The sequence below is a fragment of the Taudactylus pleione genome, unplaced genomic scaffold (assembly GCF_031769625.1).
Source record: "Taudactylus pleione unplaced genomic scaffold, aTauple2 ptg001052l, whole genome shotgun sequence".
In the NCBI taxonomy this organism is placed as follows: domain Eukaryota; kingdom Metazoa; phylum Chordata; class Amphibia; order Anura; family Myobatrachidae; genus Taudactylus; species Taudactylus pleione.
The window spans coordinates 848,656-867,346 of NW_028285453.1; the positions used below are offsets into that span (position 1 = coordinate 848,656).

At 48.2% G+C, this 18,691-nt stretch overlaps 1 protein-coding gene across 1 annotated transcript in view; it reads right to left on the bottom strand.

The window, feature by feature from the left end:
- TAX1BP1 (Tax1 binding protein 1) overlaps positions 1–18,691 on the bottom strand; it is a 147,971-nt gene that overhangs the window by 103,773 nt on the left and 25,507 nt on the right. The gene's annotated exons all lie outside the window — the stretch shown is intronic.

Here is an 18,691-nt window from a genome sequence, read left to right on the forward strand (position 1 = left end):
GTTATTCAATTAGCCGTGGGGTTTCCCCCGTGACTAATTTAACAGGCACAAATCCTTGCGGCGCGGGTAAAGGCTATTCAATTAAATAGCCTTTTTCCCTTGCTAAAAATCTTGATTCAGACGCGGAAACCCACTGATTCCGTATAAACTGCGGAATCAATGTTTTTTTTTTCCCCCCATGTGCGAACCGGATTTTGTGTTTTTTTTCCCGCGGACTTCAACTGCTAGGGCTCGCAAGTAGGGTAATCCCCGCTAATCTAATTGCTCCGGCACGACAATTAGCCTATCTGTGTTTCTTTTAAACCAAAATGTGTCTACCATGCAATTGCTTTGTCCGAACTCTAATACTCGTAAATTATGCTGTTTATATTGAATGTGTTACAAAATTGGTGAGCTAATGGAAATTATATTTATCTATATATTTAACACATTATTTGTTGTATTTCACATTCTTTTCTTGGAACAAAATTGACATTGTTTTATTGACGCTTTAAATGCAAGCTAAGAAAAATCTATATATTGCATTAAATAAAAAAGATAAAGGCCATGGCCTGGACCTAAGTCATGATGGAGATTTGAGTTCAGAGATCCATTCTTTCACACACATTAACCTGCACCAACTTGGCTACTTAGCCACATGGACACAGTAAAATAGGAAGACTACATCAGGGATAATCAGAAAGCACTGCACCTCTCAGAGTAGAGTAGGCACAGATCTTAGCAGCGAAAGCTTGTCTTTAAAGCTGGCCACACACATGGTGATCTGCACACGATCAGCTGATGTTTAGGATTTCCCTTGAAACTCTGCATACGATCTGCACACAATTTGGTGTCCAATCTTCATACGATCTCTCCTGCATTCAGACTTTCACAGTGCATTGTGTCCGAGATAGTCAGATCTGCCCTACTGCACGGCAGATCTGAAGATGCGATGTGCACACAGCACATCGCATCGTGATCGTGAGTGGGGACTCAGGATTTGACCATATTTTATATGATCTGTCGTTCCAATGTCAGTGTTCGCAAAATACGTGCTATAGCGCGTATTTACGCACTACAGGCACAGTGGGACTCAATTTTTAAAAACGAGTGGGTCCGGAAGGACGAGCTGTGTGCGCGCAGCAGCAGCTGGCCAGTAACTTCTTCAGCATCTCCCCAACCTATCAGCACGGGCAGCAGCGGCTCCTGGACCAGTGAGGAGGATGCCCTCCCCATCCCCAGCTTGCCGCTCGCTAGACACAACGAACATGGCCAGATGTACTACGCAGTTCTGTTCAGTGGGTGTCAGTGGAGCCGCCTCCTCCTCACTGCTTAGTAATGGGATGCCAAATATTAGTCTGAGCATCCCGGTCTCATGATGCCGCCCAAGAAGGGGAATGGCAGCGCCTCCACTGGGAAGCAGGGGGAGCAGTCAAAAGCGGAGCCAGTGATCACAGGACAGCAAGAAGTATTACCTGCTGCACTGCAGATCCAGGATCTGAAGGGTGGAGAGGTGAGCATGGCGGGGACTCAGCAGTGGGCAGCCGGTGACTTGCAATCTGCAGGGCATATTTGGGTCTTGTAGTTCCACCAAAGCGTTCTGCACAGAGGGGAAACCCGTCTTAGACCCTGGTAGTAAGCAGTGGTAGCTGGCAGCACTACCATGGGATGGCCGCAATCCTCCGTGCCACAAATCCTTCTAGTGAGTCCTCTCTTTTCCTCTGTGTGGGGTTCCACGGTCATGTGTGGAAATAACTATTTGTATAACATTTGTTTTTTCTGTTTTTTTTGTTCTGCTGCTTGCTGGGTATATAGGATAAGTGTCTGTGTCTTAGGAAGCAACACATATATAAAAAGGTCACACACTCTGGCTTATTTACTGTTAGTTACTAACTTATTAACAGCTAAGGATATCATGGTGCATCCTAGGCATCTGTCTGGGCACAGCACAGGGGTATCTTACTGAGCATTTTAATTGGTATGTTACACTATGTTTGGTTGCACTGTTTATGTATTGCTTAGCATGTTATTCTTTTGTATATTGTATGCATATTGCTTGACAGATGTCTGTGGGGATTAACATTTGCTATTATACAATGTTATGTACTATATATTATCTACTATAGTACCTGATTGTTGGGATTATTGCTATGACACCGAGGACACCATCCCGAACGAAGGCAAGTCCACCCTTAGCGTTAGCCGCAGTGGGGGGATGGTTAGGATTAGCAATAGGCAGCCCTAGGGGGGAGGGTTAAGGTTGGGCACCACAGGGAGAGGTTAGGGTTAGGCACCCCCTGGGAGGGTTAGGTTTAGGGAGTGGTAAAGAGTGGTTAGGGTTAGGTATCCCCGGGGGTAGGTTAGAGTTAGGCACCACTAAGGGAGGGTTAAGTGGGAACAGGGGAGGTTATGGTACTTACCTGCCTCTGTTGGGATCTTGATACTGTCGGGCATCCGCTGTCGGTATTTGAACTGGCGGATCTGAACTGGCGTTTAGCCGCCGGCATTTCAATCCCATTCCATGCATGACTATTAGGACTTCATTGGCAGAATACCAGGACTGTTGCAACTGCTGTCAGCACTTACCCCCTCTCTATCCTCAGTACTCCCTGCCATTACTCACCTCTACCCCCAGATCTACCCCAACTTCTCCCTGCTTTTAACGCCCTCTACACCACCTACTACCTGCCTTCAGCACTGTCCCAACTGCTTCCTGCTCTCATATTATATGATAGGACCCAGAAACAGTGGAGTAGGACCCACAATTTTTTTCGCTCAGCGTGATCACTGAATGTGTCGGAATCGGCCAGATCGGGTAAAATGTTGCGATGTGTGTGGCCAGCTTTAGTTCCTAGAAAATCCTAGATACAAGCTTGCGGGTGTCAGAGAGCTGCAGCATTCTTAGAAGGGCACAGTCCCGGCATATCATCTACTGGACAGAGGAACTGCGTCTCTTTTCAAAATATGCCTTCTATAAGCAGAGTACTACAGTCACATCAGATTACTCAGACTGTTTTGATAGCCAATCAGATAGACAGGGTATGAAATACCAACAGCAGCATCCCGATGAATGAAAATCTTGACAAGGGTGGTAAGTATGCTCTCCCTACCCCTCCCTTAGTGGTGCCTAACCCTAACACCCCCCCTCACCCCATTAGTGCCTAACCCTAACCTTCCCCTGGTGGTGCCTAACCCTAACCCCCCCACTTCCCGCACCCTACACCTAATCCTCCCTGGGGGGTGCCCCTAAGCCTAATCTTCCCCCAGGAGTTCCTAAACCTAACCCTCCCCTGCCGCGGTTAAGACCTAACAAGCCCACTTACCTTCGTTTCGGGATGCCGGCTGTCGGGATTTCGGCGTCGGGATAAAGATAGGAGTCTGGATTTCGACGTCTATCTCTGGTCCCGGATTGGGCTTTCGACACCCGGCATTCCGGCCGCCGGTACTATAACTCCATCCCAGACAGACCTCACTAATTCAGATCAAACAATCAATTGACAATTCAACTCGGGACCCCTTCCTTGACATTACAAGTTGTCCCCATTGTCAGACTGCAAATAAGATTAGAGGACCTAACAGAGGTTGTAGTAACAACATGTGGCTAATGTCACTTTACAAGACACTACTGTCACACTGCTCCAGAAGATCAGAAGATCCAGCAGCCGACACCATGCTTCTGGATGCGGCGGGGGAACAATATATAGGGTTGTCGTACACCACATCATGCAGCGTATACGGACTGCCCAAAATATTGTGCTGTCATCGCTGGGTACACACATCGTCTAGTGGCTTAACTGACAATTTATTTATTTTTTTAATCTAAAAACCGCTTGTCTGGATTTTTTATGAGTGAATTAGGTAAAGAACATCTATTTCATCTTATCCAAAATGATTTCATAGAAAGAAAGAAAATAAAAAAGGAAAAAGGATTTTTTTTTTTTTATATTTGTAAAAATAAAAAAAAATAATTTTTTTCAAAAATCAGATAACCACCATCGGAACATCGTGACCATCGCAACTATTTTCACAGCAGCTTCAGGTACATGTTAGGGGGTGAGGGGGGATTAATTTACTTTCCCCAGCAGCTGCTAATCTCTGCAGCCGCTGGGTGCTGTGCTGACCGATCAGCAGTGATCGGTAGCCCGGCAGACACTGGAAGAGGATCAGTGACGGACTAGGGCTTTAGTTCAGCCCTGGCAGTCTGCCCTTTGTGCACATGCCTTAGGTGAGGGTGCTCACGAAGGGGGCGTGCCACGATTCAGGGGGGTCTGGCCTCACGGCACACCCCCGTCTCTTCCTGGACCATCACTGCCGCCACCCCTTCCCCCCGAGCACATAACATGTATCCGGAGGTGTGGGGTGGAGGGCAGGGGCCCTTCTGCCCTCCTTGCCATCGGCCCTTCTGGCATTTGCCAAAAGAGCCCGATGGCCAGTCCAGCTCTGGGGAGGGTGCAGGCAAGCAGAGGAACCAGAAGGTCCCTCAGTGAGCAGCAGCTGCAGGAAAATTCTCTTCCTGCAGCTGCCCACACTGTTTATCGGACTGGTCGGTAAAATGCGACCATGCCAGGCAAGTGGTTAAGGTCCTGATTCAGAGATGGACGGTATTGAGCAATAGTGTCCAACTCAAATGCAACAGGAGGTATCTGTAGGAAACAGACACCTCCTTGCTGCTTCTGCGATCCGAGTGCAGCATCCGGAGACGCTGTCTCTGATCACCATTTCAACCATCGGCAGTTTCCCAGCAGCTTGCAAGGCCAGGAAATCTGCATCCAGATACGCAGACCTTGGACTCATCCCTCCCGGAAAACGTGGGGGGACGTACCCCCGTCTCCGGGAATTCTGGCCAGGCAAGCCTCTGCTCCGCTCCCCAAACGCCACATCATGTCAATCATGCTGCGACTTGGAGGATCTGAGAGATAGTGGGACCCGTTCTGCACATGTACAGAACAGGTCCATCCGCAGACCCCAAAATATCGGAAAAAGGCCTTAAGTCCAGCAATCCTACAGCCTGACTCAGTCATGCTACCGGCAACAGACTCCAGTGTCTGTTCCAGATTTTCCCTATTGCTCTCTTGGTTATTCTGATACTTGCATCAGTCCTGTATTCAGCTGCCTTAAGTCTCTACCTATAGCAGTGGTCTGCTTTAGGAGAAACATTATCAGGCCATTTACAGATGTGTCCTCATACATCCAGCTTCAATACGTCATGCAGTGCGACTTTCTGGCGTGAGTGAACTGCCAGGTCCCGTGCTACTCTGCTAGCGTCGGGCAAGTTTTTTTTTCAGAAAATGCATTTAAGTCGCAATGCAATGCGACTAGGACGCACCAGTAGACTGTACTAATGAATATATGTATCGGAGTGCACCTGAGTTTATATATGTACCACAACAAACTTGGAATGAAAAAAGCTGCGGCCTGTATACAAAGTGTTACATTGTAACACTTTGTATACAGATTTAGAGACTCAGTCGCACTCAGATATACAAGTGTTGCATATCTAATTAATCAGCACAGTCTGCTGGTGCGTCCTAGTCTCATCAAACTACGACTTAGATGCATTTTCTGCAGAAAAATACGCCCGACGCTGTCAGAGTCTCACGGAAACTGGAGCGCCAAGAGGAGCTTTTTAGCGTAACTGCAGCAAAGATGTATAAGGACACATGTGTAGCTTTGGTTGCTCTCCTGCACTTGTAGGGGCCCCTATCTAAACCAAACAAAATCCCATTGATGTGACATCATCCAGGTGCTCCAACTACTCTCTTATCTCTCTCGAGCATAGATAGAAAACTGTATACAAATATGTTGGCAACCAGTAGAACTCTCTCCCTTCCACCTTTAAACCATTCCAATTAAGTCAGCGCTGTTCATGATAAGACAGCATGAAGAGTAATCTACGCAGAATAAAACGTCACTTGTCTCCTCCTTACCACAAATATCCATCATTACTTGGCTAGACACTGAAAAGACTGGCATAAAAAGAACTGATATGCAATAATGCCAGTTTGAATTAGAGGGCTCGCTGAATACCTATATTGTGCCCCTACATCATTCTCGCTGTTTAAGGGTATGTATTGACGGGTCTTTGCCCAAATCATAGTCTATCAACGCATAACATGGCTGCAGCTGTCACCACTTATAATGCACTGATGTTTTATCCCCCTTTATCAGAGATCTAACCCTGATATCTCTGGCAATCGCCATAGCCCAGAACAAAATAAAGTTGCTTTATTTGCAAATTACATGAAGCCCTCTGTTGCTAAACTGCACGTCCCTCCAATACGAAACACAGCTAATACCCCAGTTTGCGGTGATCTCTAACCTATAATATAAACAAAGATAAATGTGAAACTATTACATTCATTATCCCTACTCCATAGCTGGACGATGGAGGTCAGCATTTCCTTTACTTACAAAACATAGAATATTAAACACCTGTTGGTTTTCACGACGACACTGGTTGAAAATTGTCAGACGTAATTATGTCCCTTTGTTGAATCAGCAGCAAAGGGACCTTTCAGTCTGGAAATTACTGCATAGTTTGTGGGTAGGGACTAGTAATGTGATGAAAATTAAAGTCCAGTCATGGTTACTTTATTTATTCCAGGTAATTCTATCTGAGATACGGAACCTTGTAATTAGAGATGAGAATGGAAAAAAGGATGACTGCTTCCATATATGCAATGGCTGAAAACCCAGTGCAGCACATTACACTCTGTGTACCTTATACCAAGTATGTCTACTGTATATGGCCTCTACTTTTACTGTGGCTACCCATGTGAATAGCACAAGTCACTGACATCAACTGCAGTCCCCCAGAAATTGAGGAACCTCTCTCACACTTTGCTTCAGCTACACCCAAGGATTAAGTTGATCTTCACCACAGACTAATGAGCCCCCTTTTTTATCACTCAGGGTTATCTGGAGAGGAACAAAGTTTGTGTTTAAATCACAAGCGTAAAATGTGTCCCAAAAAAATAACAAAAAAAAAGAGAGAGACAAAGCGCGCTTATTATGTGACGCTTTCCATAGAGGCAAGATGCATCCCGTTTAGGAGGGGTAACATTTGCCCCTGCTTTCTCCTGGAGGGAACGGTAGTTAATGCACCGGTTTTACACCAGGATATGTGATTTAACACTTGTAGTAGTAAATGCTATATAGATCTAGTACACAATATAGTATATGTCCAGACAGTCTTATTAATAATAATAACGCATTCACCATGTAAAAGGAAATTAGACCAAGACTAAAAACAAGGTTTTTATTAAGCGCACATCAGTAGACACATCTGTCCTAATCCCTTATAAATTGGAAATGTGTTCCATTGCTGCAGAATTAATGCTAAATTCACCATAATAATGTGAATTGATCAAAGTGCCAATCTTCCTATAAAATCAAGGAGGGAAGGATCTATACGCATATAGCCAATCAGAAGTGGCCGCAGATAGTCATCATCACTTCACATTTTGCACCAAGAGATTTAATACCTAGAAAATAACTGAATGATTTACCACTTTAGAACAGAAACCTCTTTTGACAGTTCCCAAATGTGGAGACAAGATCTTGGGCGCCTTAGTTTGTCCTGAAACTTACCATAGAAGTTGCAACATTTTGCCAATAAGGATCGGATTCAATTAGCCTTGATATCTGACCGCGTGAAGAAAAATGTTGCAGCCTCGGATTTTTATGCCAGGAGCTATTCAATTACAAGCCCGTTTCCTTGTGAGGTGATTCTGTAGTGAACGAGCATTAACCCATAGATTCTGGGATAAGTACCCAGAGCTATGGGTCAACACATTTGCAGCGGCCCCAATATGGGCTGAAAGCTCAACTTAACGTGGATTTCTGTTCGAGTTTTAGGAGATAAACAGAAAACAAGAGATATGGTAAAAACTTACCTTTGTTATCTCTGTTTCTACGAAGTCCATAGGGTCCACAGGGTGACCTTGGGGTATAGCTGGATCCTGGATCCTCGGGCACCACGGAGTTAAAGCTATTAGCTGCTCCCAGGATGCACTTGGGTCCAACCTCCCCTATACCCCGCCCCCGAGCCACAGGCACCTCAGTTGGTAAGCAGCCCAGGCCGGAGGAGACGAAACAGAGAGAAGGAAGACTGGAACACACAAGAACCATACTCACAGAAATGGGAGACGGAAAACCGGTGACCAGTCACAGAGCCCATATGAAGCCAGGTGCGTCAGGGCGGGTGCCCTGTGGACCCTATGGACTTCGTAGAAACAGAGATAACAAAGGTAAGTTCTTACCATATCTCTTGTTTTCTACTTCAGGGTCCATAGGGGTCCAGAGGGTGACCTTGGGGATGTCCCAAAGCAGTCCAACTAAGGGCGGGGACGCTCCTGTGCTGATAGGAGAACCCGGCGCCCAAAGGATGCATCCTGAGAGGCAAAGGTGTCAAACGCATAGAACCTCAAAAAGGTCTGAATGGAAGACCAGGTGGCCGCCTTACAGAGCTGAACAAGCAGAGGCGCCACGGCTAGCAGCCCAAGAAGGGCCCACGGACCGAGTGGAATGAGCCTTAACAGAGGCTGGAACAGGTAAACCCTCCTGCATATAAGCCTCAATAATTACAGAACGAAGCCAACGGGCTAGAGTCTGTTTGTTGGCAGGCCAACCCCTCTTGTGAAAACCAAAGAGGATAAACAAAGAATCCGACTTCCTCACAGAACTAGTCCGGTCCACATAAACCTGGAGTGCCCGGACAACGTCTAAGGAAGTGTCCCCAGCCGAAAGATCAGGTGACTGAAAGGCTGGTACAACAATTTCCTGATTAATGTGGAACCTGGAAACCACCTTAGGCAGGAAATCAGGACGAGTGCGAAGCACCGCTCTGTCCTGATGAAAAATCAGAAAAGGGGGACGACAAGAAAGCGCCCCCAAATCTGAAACCCTCCTGGCAGAAGCAATTGCCAAGAGGAAAACAGTTTTAAAAGTTAGCCACTTGAGCTCCACTGACTCCAAGGGCTCAAAAGGAGGACCCTGTAAGGCCCGAAGAACCACCGCCAAATCCCACGGGGCCACAGGTGGCACAAAGGGAGGCTGGATTCTCAAAACACCCTGGAAAAAGGTGTGTACGTCCAGCATAGCAGCGATCCTGCGCTGGAACCACACCGACAGAGCAGACAGGATTACGTCTTTCTTCACTGAAGGTACACGTAAGTCCAAACCCGACTGAAGGAAAGCCAGAATACGCGAAACCCGGAACACCTGGGGATCATAGTTTCTGGCCTCGCACCACTGAAAGTAAGTGTGCCACACTCTGTGATAGATCCTCGCGGAAGCAGGCTTGCGCGCCCTCAGCATGGTGGTAATAACGGAGCTAGAAAAGCCCCGAGACCTCAGGACGGCTGTCTCAAGAGCCACGCCGTCAAAGATAGTCGACCCAGATCCGGGTGAAGACATGGCCCCTGAGACAACAGGTCCCGCCGTTGAGGTAGGAGGTACGGAGCGTCGATGGACAGGCTCCGCAGATCGGAGTACCACGGCCTTCTGGGCCACGCTGGGGCCACCAGGATCAGTGTGCCTCCGTCCTGTTTGAACTTGCGCAGGACCCGAGGCAGCAGAGATATCGGAGGGAACAAGTAAGCCAGTTGAAACAGCCATTTCACCGACAGCGCGTCTATCAGACTTGCGCCTGCGTCCCTTGTCCTTGACCCGTACACAGGCAGCTTGTGATTGTGACGGGACGCCATCAGGTCCAGCTCTGGCAGCCCCCACTTGTCTACGAGTAGTTGGAATACCTCTGGATGAAGCGACCATTCCCCGGGATGCACGTCGTAACGGCTGAGGAAGTCTGCCTCCCAATTGAGGACTCCTGGGATGAAAACTGCCGAGAGAGCTGGAAGATAGCGCTCCGCCCAAGCCAGGACGCGGGATACCTCCGACATCGCAGCTCGACTGCGAGTCCCTCCCTGGTGATTGATGTACGCCACCGTGGTGGCGTTGTCTGACTGCACCTGAACGGTCCTTCCGTGAAGAGCGGTGCCAGACGACTGCAGGGCTCTGTATACTGCCCGCAGTTCCAGGATGTTGATGGGAAGAATCGCTTCCTCCGCCGACCAACGACCCTGAAGTGACAAGGAGCCTGTCACCGCCCCCCAACCCCGGAGACTGGCATCTGTCGTGAGCAGAACCCATTCCGGGATCCAAAAGGGGCGCCCCTCTAGGAGATGAGCTGTCTGCAGCCACCAGGCTAGGGACAGACGCACCTCCGAGGACAACACCAGCATCTGAGAGCGGATCCTGTGTGGCAATCCGTTCCATTCCGAAAGAATCAGCCCCTGCAGGGGCCTGGAATGGAACTGGGCAAACTCCACCATGTCGAATGCCGACACCATGGACCCCAAAACTCTCATCGCTGAGTGCACCGACACTCTGCCACTGCTCAGACAACTGTGAATCCGCAGCTGTAAGGAGGAGACCTTCTCTGGAGTCAGAAAAATCCGTTGCTGACGAGAGTCCAGCAGGGCCCCCAAATGAACCATCCGTTGTGATGGGATGAGGGAGGATTTCTTCCAGTTGATCAACCAGCCATGCGCCTGTAGACAAGCGACCGTCAGGTGGAGATGCTGGATCAGTACCTCCGGGGAGCTTGCCAGCAAGAGGAGGTCGTCTAGATACGATAGCAACCGTATCCCCTGGCTCCGAAGGTGAGCCGCCATGACCGCCATCACCTTGGTAAATACCCTTGGTGCCGTGGAGAGACCAAAGGGTAGAGCCCTGAATTGGTAGTGGTTGTGGAGAATAGCAAACCGCAGAAACCGTTGGTGCGATGTTGCTATAGGCACATGGAGGTAGGCGTCCTGGATATCCAGGGAGACCATATAATCCCCCGGTTCCATCGCCAGTATGATGGAACGCAAAGTTTCCATCCTGAATTTGGGAACCCTGAGAAACCTGTTCAGGGACTTCAAATTGAGGATTGGGCGATGAGAGCCATTGGGTTTCTGCACCAGAAACAGCGTAGAGTAATACCCCATCCCACGTTGAGACTGTGGTACGGGTATAATGACCCCCGCCGTCAGGCCTCTATGGCTTCCTGAACCTGCAAGGCCTTGGTTTTGTCCTGAGAAGGACTTGTGCAAAAAAACTGGCAAGGCGGCCTGTGCCGAAAAGACAGGGCGTACCCCTGGGAGACCACTTCTCGCACCCAGGCATCCGTGGTGGTATTGTGCCAGCACTGGGCGAATTGAAGAAGTCGGCCTCCCACTCTGGGGTCCCCCAGAGGGAGGCCCGTCCCATCACGCAGAAGGCTTATCTTCTGGCTTGGAAGAAGGGCGCCTAGCACTCCAGGCTTGCTTCTTTGGCTTTGAGGCGGTCTTGGGTGCGGACTGCCTCGGGAAGGACTGACCCTTTGCCTTGCCCTGAACCCGAAAGGAACGAAACGCCGAGCTCCGGACCTTAGCAGGTGTAGTAGCTGAAGGGAGGAAGGCTGACTTGGATTTTGCCAGGGTATCTACTATTTTGTCCAGGTCCGGACCAAATAGTAATTCCCCATTAAAAGGTAAGGCCTCCAAGCCTTTCTTTGAATCCGCGTCTGCTCTCCAAGACCGCAACCACAAGGATCTACGAGCAGACACTGCTGCCGCCGAAACCTTAGAGGTCAACAGGCTAGCATCCAAAGATGCTTCTCCAATGTAGGAGGCGGCATCACTCATCTGTCCTAACAACGCCCTCTGGACGTCCGGAGATTCATCCGTAAACGTGTCCTCCAAGGCGTTGGCCCACCCCTCAATGGCCTTGGCCACCCAGGAGATGGCCATGGACGGCCGGGCTACAGCCCCTGAGAGAGAATAAATAGACTTTAGACAAGTCTCCACCTTCCTGTCCGTAGGATCCTTCAGCGAGGATATAGACGGCAATGGCAAAGTAGCACTCCTGATGAGGCGTGTTACATGGGAATCGACTGCAGGGGGAGTTTCCCATTTCTTACAATGCGCTTCCGGGAATGGATAATTGGACGCCAAGCGTTTCTGTGGCAGGAAACGCTTACTGGGCGTCTGCCAGGCCACCGCCATGTGATCAGTCAACTGATCAGACAAGGGGAACGCTGTAGAAGTAACCTTAGCTTTTTTAAAAATAGGATACCTTGACTTGGGAGCGGGTGCCTCATCCTCAATCAGAAGAATGGCCCGCACCGCCTTAACCAGAGCCCGCACATTGATGGAAGACTTAGTGTCTACCTCCTGGACTGAGGCATCTGAGGCTGAGTCATCCTGCACCTCACCATCATCCGAGGACCCCTCAGAATCCGAAAGATGCGCAGCCTGTGCCATGACTGAGCGTTTAGACGCCCTGGAGGGCACGTCACTGCGCAACATCGACTGAAAAGCCGAAGATGCTGCCGCCAAATCTTGGACAGTGTGGGAAAGCTCATCCACCCAGGGTGGAGGAGCTGTCACAGGAGCCTGAAACGGCACCACAGCCGGCTGTGCCACAGGGGTGGACTGAATATACATTGGCAACCCCGCATAGGGACCAACAGGCTGAGACCCCGGGGGAGTCTGCAATAATTGTGGGACACCCGGGGAATGGGGGATGGCAGGCTGGGGCAACGCCCTAGTAGTGGCGGCAGTCGGGACCGACAGACGGTCCGCGATGGACACCAGCACCTGGGAAAACATCGCCCATGGTGGCTCCTGCGACATGGGAGGTTTAGACGTACCAGGGACCGCCTGGCACCGTCCGCACAGGCCGTCCTGTGACTAATCCTCCCCGGAGTGCTCAATCTCCTCCTCAGACATGACTTAGGAAGAAAACGTGCGCACTCACCAGTGTGCTGAACAACAGCCCACAATATGGCACCGTGTAGCACACAACTGTATGTGACGGACCTCACAAATACGTGATCTATATAAAAGAGAGGTCAGTAGAAACGCCCTTTACCCGCACACCTGTAGGGCTTGTAGGAGAAGCAAAGGGATAGGTACAGGCTGACAGTAAGTAGAAAAAAGACACAGACAGGCAGCACTAGCAAAAGTCACATACCATGCAGGAAGATATACTCACTGCACCTTTCCACTACAATCAACCTGCCCAGATTCAGTGTCTGGGAGGGCTATAGTGCTGTGTACACTGTCCTTGTCGGGGGAGAGGTACACAGGGGGACCGGTCCGCGTGCTCCCCGAGACATCTGCGCTGCCAGTAAGAAAATGGCCGCTGGAGACCTCAGAGGAGGAGTGGCCGAGTATCTGCAGCTCAGCGACGCCAGACTCCGAGCTGAAAGGCGCGCTGAGCTGAGGGGAGGAGCCGCTGACAGGGAAGGCTTCCTCCCCTGGCTAGCATATTTAACCCCCAAGGTTGCGGCATCCCGCTTGCCGCTTAATTTACCTTGGTGGTCTAGTGGTCTGACGGGGTATGCCTCCGATAGAGGGGGGGCCCGCCGCCCCCGGTCTGTCCCCTAGACCGGGGGCATGGGACTGCATATAAAAGGCATTACCCGCGCACCGCCGCTAATCAGCGGTGCGCGGCTTACCTTAAGCTCCCCGGCGTCTTCCGGCAGCAGTCCCGGGGGAAACCAGAGTCCGGCTAGTACAGACTCTGGCTTCCCCCGCCGCGATCCCCAGTTCAGTGCTGGAGTCGCGGCGCCAGCAGGGAGAAGGAGCGGCAGCGTGGGCGTCTGTACAGACAGCCCAGCGCTGCCGCTCTGGAGAACAAAACTATAGTAAAAATAAATTTAACCTAGTTAAATAAAAAGCTTTAGGGGGCTGCTCCTGCAGCCCCCCCCCGCAGGGTGACCCGACTCCGGCCGGGCACCATCTTAAACTAAGGTGCCTGTGGCTCGGGGGCGGGGTATAGGGGAGGTTGGACCCAAGTGCATCCTGGGAGCAGCTAAAAGCTTTAACTCCGTGGTGCCCTAGGATCCAGGATCCAGCTATACCCCAAAAGTAGAAATCAGTGTTAAGATACAATTCACACAGCACCATCCGTATCAATCTTACAGATTATTACCAGTTATTTATATAGCGGACACATATTCTACAGCACTTTACAGAGAATATTTGGCCATTCACATCAGTCACTGCCCCAGTGAAGCTTACAATCTATATTCCCCCACCACATGCTCATACACATACACAATAGGGTTATTTTTTTGTTGGGAGCCCATTACCCTACCAGTATATTTTTGGAGTGTGGGAGGAAACCTGAGCACCCAGAGTAAACCCAAGCAAGCAAAGAAAGTATGTACAAACTCTGCACAGTTAGGGCCATAGTGAGAATCAAACCCACGAGCTCAGGTGGTGTGAGGCAGTAATGCTATCCAATATATGAGAATGTGCATAAAGCTCATCTCTTACATTCTCACTATGCCATTACTATATACATCTCCCACTATTCTATCATTACATAGAGGCCAAGCAGCGCACTAATGCAGTACAAAGCTCAGTCTACTGAAAGTCTGATCTCCATATAAAACTGTGTGAAAGTGTAACGTAAAGTGTGCAAAGATGCTTTTAAACGGCTTCATTTTCACTGGGGTTTTTTTGGCTTTAGATATTTTGTTAAGGGACAAAGGGGATATCATGCATTTATGTATTTATCAGATGTGTTTTGTTCATTGGTCTCCATAATGCTGGTTACACCTACATTTTCTTCAGGGTGTATATTATTATATTATATTGCATTGTATAGTATGGTAATGGAATGTAAAATGGTGTGCATTTCTTCTAACAAAAACAAAAGTGCAAAAAATAAACCTCAGCTGGTAACCAAACTAATTAAAATTTAACTGAAAAAGTCAAGTGCTTCATTTTTGCTATGCCCAAAGGGCCAGCAGTCTATAAACATCATAAAGTGTGCCTATGATAGATTTCCCTTTATGTCATGGGAATGATTTAACACACAAAACAGGTTGTTCTAAATTTGATAAATGCTTGGAGGTTAATGAAGAGTGCGGCCTCTTAAGGCTTTACATGTATTTTATAAAAATACGAGCACACACAAGAGTATTATTCATATCATTATGGTAGCATATTGTATATTAAGGATATTTATGGATTTTATTAGGGATAAAACATCTACACATTTACTGTTCCCATCACTACTTTATATGGGGCAGAAATATCACAAGGGCCTATCACATCTGATAACCGACTCTCAAGGATGCACTTTAGAAAACTCAAAACAAAATTAACTCAGCAGTATGACTAAAAGGAGGGGTTGCCATTTCTAGATATATAACCAAGTACATGAATACCAAAGACTTAACACATTTTACAATCTTCAGACAAACGATCCCAAAATAGCTGCCTGCTTATGCTGTAGTGTACACCAGCAGTGACAGGGAACCTCCCGACTAGTCTCGTTGCCAGCTGGCAACCAGATATTATACTTCCTTGTAAGTATCAGATCACATTATGCAGGGCTCGACAAATCCAGGTCGCTATGGCGACTGAGATATTAGCCCTGGCGACCGGGTTTTCCAAGCCCAACACCCCCCGCAGGGAGGCTCCATTTGCCGGGCACCCGCTGAAGAAGTTTTACCAGCGGGTGCCCGAATCCCCGCAACTCCTCCCGAGCTCCGGTGTCCGCCCCCCACGCCACCGGCACTATGGGAGACTCTCCCATAGTTCCGAGGAACGGCGGATACAGGTAAGTATTCGGTTTTGGTTTTTTTGTGTGTTTGCGCGGCACTTTCAGAGGGGGCTTACTACTGGGGGCACTATCACAGTGGGCTGGTATGGGCGGGTTGCAGAATCTGAGAACTATTAAAGAGGAATGTGTGGTGATTTGATTGTATGTGGGGAGGTTGAGGGGCACTGAAAGGGCATGTGTGGTGTGGTCTATACAAGCTTTCATATATTTTGGTAATGGACGATGGTCTTGCTCCTAAAGTTTTAAGATAGCTCCTAGATTTTTCAAAAATTTGTTGAGCCCTGACATTAGGTGTGATGCCCAGCAGCATGTGTAACTTCACATAACCCCAGGACTACAAGTTGCACATTTTCTTTTTTTCTTAAAAGGCTATTTAATATTACTACAAAAGGCTACAAAAAGAAAACAGAAATAAAGGCTTAAACAGTTAGCCCTGATACTGAAGCCAAATTGCAATGTAGTTATTAACACACACCATTCTAATGCTGGGTACACATTAGCCGATATATTGGCTGTTCAATTGAACAGCCGATTGATCGTGTGTGCATCGGCCAGTGTGTACCTTGTCGTTCACAGACACATCTCGTCGCCTGTGCAGAACAGCCGATGCCCAATATATCTGCAGATATATTGGTGCATTATGCTGTGTGTAGAGGCCGCGGGTGACTGACATCACAACTGGGGTGGCACATGTAAATGCCCACCCAGGGCGTCGTCAGTCCCAACACATCGGGCAGACGATTGTTAAGGGTGTATGCACTTAACAATCATCAGATAGGATCAGCCGATCTATCGTCCTAGTGTGTACCCAGCTTGAGGGTAAATTGTCTGTGATATTGCCCCCTTCCTCGAGTCCCTTTGCATACAGAAAGATTTTTTTTTATTATCATGGGGTGCAAGGAATACAAGATTATTATCATGGGGTGCAAGGAATACAAATGGAAACAAAAGGTTATCAAATTGTGCCTGAAATGCCTAGTATATGAAGGATATTTGTCCTCTCTCTTACTACCCATGGAGCAGTGAGAGTCAATGAGAGTGCATTATCTATTTCTCTGTCTCTCACTCATTAGCTTTTGGAGCACAAGAAATGTGATACTAGCAGAGCCACACTGCATAGACATTATAAATAAGGTTTTCAGGACATTAGTGAACAGAAAATATAATTTAGTCGATCACTTTAACACATCAGTTCACGAAAGCCTTTTTTTGCAAACATATAGAGTTCCTATGCTCTCAAATGTTCACTCAACACTAAAGGATGTCACACGTATCTTCTGTCTTCTATTATAATAAAAGGAATACACAAGGAGAATGATCAAGTGATAATCCATGACAGGAAAAGAGAATCACGTTTCTCGTGTTGGAATGTCATGGTAAAAAGGAAGGAGCATGAACCAGACAAAATAGGAAACAAATGTTTAACAGCTTAAAAATGTTTTTTATACAGCACACTTAAGGCAACACAACACTGCAAAGTAATGAAAAATAAAATAAAAATCTAAAAACCACTTTAAATCCGCTAAACTGCAAATTAGTAATTTTCAGATAAGAAACATGACTACATTTCCAATGCAGCTCTGTAAAAAGGTGAGACATTATCTCCCCTTTCCAGCCAGAAGAGGCTGCAGCCTTATCTTTAGAGATATATAGCTGAGACTACAGAAGGGCATTTCCAGTACTGTAATAGCGCTGGTTAGGTCCCTGTGTGAAAATCAATCATCCCACACACTACACAACAAGTCTGTAACATGATCACTCAGACTATGTGGGACATTCAATTAGATGTGAGCCTCCGGCAATGTGGAGCTGCAAGCACATCAGCTAATTACAGGAGGAAACCATTGCTCATTTTTTGTATGCACCTCTATGGGCTGTAAGCAGAAGCAAGCAAGGTTTTCCTGCTCCAATAACCCACTGTATTAGTGTGCAAGGGACCTCATTCAGAGCCGCTCGCAAAATGCGAGCGCTCGCTCTGAATGAGGGCGGCCGCTTTTCTTTTGAAAGGCGGCCTCCTTGCCGCTTGCTAAGCTGTGGGTTACCACCCACAGCTTTAGTGAGTGACTAGGTGATGGTCGAGACCATCGCAACCATCGGGGCCTTGCGGTAGGGTCTCGTCTACCACAAACCCCAGGTTGCTTCCTGCTCTAACAGATCAGGAAGCACCTACTGACATCACTGGTTATGTCAGTAGGGCCGCCTACAAACGTTTGACTGGCCACCCCCCCCCACCCCGCCTACAAAACGGGGCGAGCCGCCCCTTTTGTAGCGAGCCCCGGAGCAAGTGCATTTGTCAGCGGGTCTGAATGAGGTCCAAGGTTTCATCATAATTGCATCTCCATTTTTATCTGTTTTATTAGAGAAGTATCACAATCCTAATATGGCAACCTGCTGAACTTGAAGTCTGCTCTTTCTAGTTTTTACAAGATGGGTACTTGTGGAAGATCAACTGATCTTTTACCGAGAACTGTGATACAAGCTTAAGCACAACCTTACTCTAATGTGCCACAAAGGATGGCTCTCTTATTCTGTGTTTGCAGTTCCACAAATTCTTCTTGCTCTAATCACGGAGATTAGGAAGGCCATCAAATCCCATCCCAAACGATGTCCCAAGAAGGCCACCTAAACTTATATAGTGATAGGTCTTAGCCAGGGCCGGACTGTCCATCTGGCAAATGCCAGAAGGGCCGGTTCGGCTGCAAACCCCGGCCGAGCAGTTCTGCCTTCCAGCATCTGCTCGGCCGGGGATACTGAAAGAAGGGGGCGTTCGGCGAGGCCACGCCATCGTGACACACGGCACACCCCCTTTCGTCAAGGCCACGCCCCTTTTACGGGCGTGCGCAGATGTAGTACAGATGGACTAGTCCGTCCCTGGCTTTAGCCCTTGGAAAAGCAATATTTTTCACAAGAAAAGCATGAGAAGGGAAATGTGTTATGAACACAGTAAAGAATTCCACAGTTTCATGCAGATTGCCTGAGTCACAATCCCTCCAGGTCTCTTATTCTCCAGCCTCCCTATTGTCAATACTAGAAAATGGTGTAATCTGCCTCGGAGGCAGCCTGGCCAGTGGCTGAATGTACATCTCTTGAATATCTGTGAGTC